Source organism: Prunus dulcis, chromosome 1 (assembly GCF_902201215.1).
Source record: "Prunus dulcis chromosome 1, ALMONDv2, whole genome shotgun sequence".
Lineage (NCBI taxonomy): Eukaryota > Viridiplantae > Streptophyta > Magnoliopsida > Rosales > Rosaceae > Prunus > Prunus dulcis.
In genome coordinates, this window is record NC_047650.1 from 23,577,580 (window position 1) to 23,581,591 (window position 4,012).

Sequence of the window (4,012 nt, forward strand, 5' to 3'; positions counted from 1 at the left end):
TGCTCTACAAAATTAACCAATTAACATACAAGATTAAAGAGATAATAGTGGTTAGAAAGTTTGTCACCCCATAATTAAGTGAAAAGAATGGGAAGTAATTAACAATGTTTAGTCCAATTTGATGCCGGCTTAGTAATTTCGAGGAAAGAGGCAGTGTGGGAAATTAAACTTATCTGCACATATTTAGTGGAGCCCGAACAATAAAACACATGCCTTAATAATTTTCAACTATATTCATTGCACAATCCTAGTAAAGTTGTGTTGGATTTTACTTGGAAGCTGTAAAGTCAGAAATGATAATTAGACAAGAAACTTCGCAACAAGCTGTGGATGTTTTGGTCGAAAGATGTATTTTCTTTAGGGGTACAATATTTTCCATAAATTAAATATGTAATTTTAAATCTGCTTCAAGAGTAGTACAAGGATGACTTCTTTAGCATATATATTCGTCCGCAGGCTATCCATTATATTGCTTGCAAATAATACACTAATTAAGGTGTAAACCCACGTCTTAAATTTAATTGAGACCAAATTTTCGAGGATAAAATGATGTTAGTCCTTGAACTTAATTGAGACTTAAATAAGTACTTAGGACTGGTAAGCCTGATTTTGATCTCAGCGTCAGGCCTTATTTTGATATTTGAATATCTAAGAGCATCTCAAGCAAGCAACACCAGTTGGGGTAGCATGGGTAATGGGGTACCATTCTGTTGGCCTATCAAGTGCCGTATATCTATCAATGAGCTTATTATATATTTGTGTGGATTGATGGGGATTCTTGTTGCTTTACAAGGCAGGCAGGCATATATATATGTATGATGTAATGAAGTCTCTGAAAAATAATCCTGAAAAGTTTAAAAAGCAGACATGCAATTTTTTATACTCGACTTGGCCTGTATAAATTTTATATGGAATAAGTAGAGGCTGCATATCGCATGAAATTCATTGACCACAGAAAGCCATACCATAAGGAAAAGCATACATGATTGTTTTACGGTAGCGAAATTTAGAAGTCACGTTTTACTCGTATGTACTTCAAATTGAATATTTAATAAATTTTTAAGCACTTATAAGTGAAACTGTGCCCACTCCTAATTGGTCGATGAGATTGTAAGATTTCCTCTTTTTTTTATTTATAATCTTACGAAGTTAGTCCATGGACTTTCGGTTTGCAAATTGCAAAAGCCCATTAAAGAAAATGCACTACTTACTAACAAGAATTCTATAATAGGGCCTATCTAAGGCCCTTAGATGAGGTCTTATCTCTTAACCGTTGGATCAAATTGGTCCGTTAGTTCAAATTGGTTAATTTGATCCAACGGTTAAGATATAAGGCATCATCTAAGGGCCTTATATGCCTTTTTCTTCTTCTTCAATATACACTTAAATCAAATTCACGATTAGATTATAGCTTTGTCCTCTTGTTGAGGGGAGCATTTTTGCTCACCAATTTAACTCAAGGTGTACCCTCACCACCATTTTAAAAACTTGACACATGTCCATGTGTAAAACCATAGTTAACAACATACTTTTAAATCTTTATTTTAAAAAAAAAGTATTTAAAACCATAAAATAAAACAAAATAACATTAATAAAAAAATTAAAAAAAAAACTCCCTCATTCTCTCTCCCCCTTCCCAACCCAACCCACCCCAGACGCCCTATACCCCCTCATCAACCTTAGCCACCATTTCTCGATGTTTTCGCAGTCGTTGTGGCTATTCTACAACAAGTCATATGTAATCTCTTCATGCCCAAAAAAAATCCTAACTCTAGCGCCTCAATCGGACGTGGTGACTTTATGTTCGTCTCCGTTTGTTTCAACCACTCCAGTTTTCTCTTTATCTCTGTCTATCTTCTTCCTTATAAAGAAGGCAATAATGACAATAATACAACATATACTAACAATTATAGCCGAGACATATAAAAGAAGGAATGTGTTGAGTACACACTAAAATCCAATCATAAGACAAAGAAGGAGGAGATAAATAAATTGTCTCACTTGATACATGCTCACGAGAAATTTAGTAACAAGCAGACATGTTATAAGCGTTACCGATATAATTAGCTCTCACATTAAATCGCTATCATATAGTTGCAGAGTTTGCATTTCTCTTTAAAGCACTCAAAGTAATAAGCCGGAGGATTTACCTTCAATGCAAAAGTGGCCACAAATGTGGTCATGGCTTGACTGAGCCTAGTACGAAATGAAGGTTGAGTGATGGTGATGAAGATGAGAGAACAAAAATAAAAAGAGGTTGATTAAATTTTGTACACAGAGAGAATATATATATATATATATCACTTGACCTAGTGTGTAGTTAAAGTCAAACAATCGTGGTTACGGAGACGGGAAAGTTGCGGGAGAAGTTGTTGTAGGAAAGGAAGATGAGTTGGAGAGCAGTGAGGTTGAAGAAGTCATAAATAGGGAGTGAGAGGTGGTTTCGCTATAGACTGAGAACTTAGAGATGAGCCAGTGAGGTTATGACCTCGAATGACCCGTGTAGAGAGAGTGAGGGAGAGAAGTGAAGGGTCACTCAGAGATGAGTTAGTGAGGCATTGAGCTTTTAAAACTTGTAAATGAGGTATTGGTGTGGGCATTAATCAAATTAAATGCTTCATGAATATCAAAGGTCATTTACCGGACCTATATGGGCTTGTCGGGCCCGGTCATGGTCGGGCCTTTTTTTTTCCTAATTCTTCTTTTATCTTTTGTTATAAATATGTTTTTGGATTTGAGCTAATAAGTGCTAATTTTATTTTAACATTTCATGAAAACTAATAAGATAATTACTTTCCTCTACATAAGTTCTAATAACCATAAGAACCAAAATGCTTGATATGTCTATTGAGTCATAAAATTTTCATAAGGATTTACAATTATTCCTCTGCACAAGTTCTAATAATCATAAGAACCAAAAAACTTATATGTCTATTGAGTCATAAAGATTTGGTACATATATTCTTGAAGCTGTAATAGTATAATACTAGCAACAACAACAAAAAAAGATAACAACCCCAATTACATTGAAGACAATGGACATTGTAGACTCTTGTCTTTCCTAATTGATGAGGGCATGACCAATTATTGAATCGCAGTTCTTCAGACAGACAGTTGCTTTGAGTGAAGCACGATTCTAGGAAACCCAACAAAGAACTGGGTACTTTACCGCTCAATAGATTAAATGAGGCATTGAACACATTCAGATTAGAAAGCCTCAAGAAGGAAATGGAACCAGATAAACGGTTAACATAGAGCTGAAGAGTGAGCAGATTGATCAAATGATTAAGCCTTCACGGAATCTCGCCCGAGAACTTGTTGTAGGGCAGATCAAGTTAGTGAAGATTGAAAAGTTTTGTTATGATGAAGGGAAAGTCGCAGAATAACTAGTTGTGGGAGAGGAAAATGATTTGGAGTCTTGTGAAGTTAAAAGGGTTGGGAAATGACCTTAAGAGGTGCTTCCCCTTAAGATTGAGAACCCAAAAATTATCCAGCAATGTTAGAGGCTCAAACGTCGTATAGACTGAGATCTTCCCAATTGAGGCTCTGGACCCGGTCGTTTTGATTTTATAAAACTCCGAATTAACTGCAAAAGTCGGTGCTCCTATTCCAATTGGTGAGCATCTTGGATGTGTCTACTCTTGATTTGAATGCAAGTAAATGCTCTAAATCTGGGTTTAATGATGAAAATAGGAATGAACAGGAGTTAAGAGTAATAATAGAGTGGGTATTGCCATTGTTGAGGTAGAGAAGTCGAGTATTGCCATTGTTGATGGACAAAAGTCAAGAGTTTTAGGGTTTCTGTGATTGAGGTGGATTGATCAATACATGTCGTGGGCATCTTTTTCTAATTCATTTTGGGCATCACGTCTGAAATAAATAGGAGCAACATATGATTACTAACACTAATGATAATCAAACTTCATATTCATGGAATTTTTTTTAATTATATATAGGATCTATAATATAAGAAAAACATAACATTGAAGACACATTGATGTTCTTGTAGAAT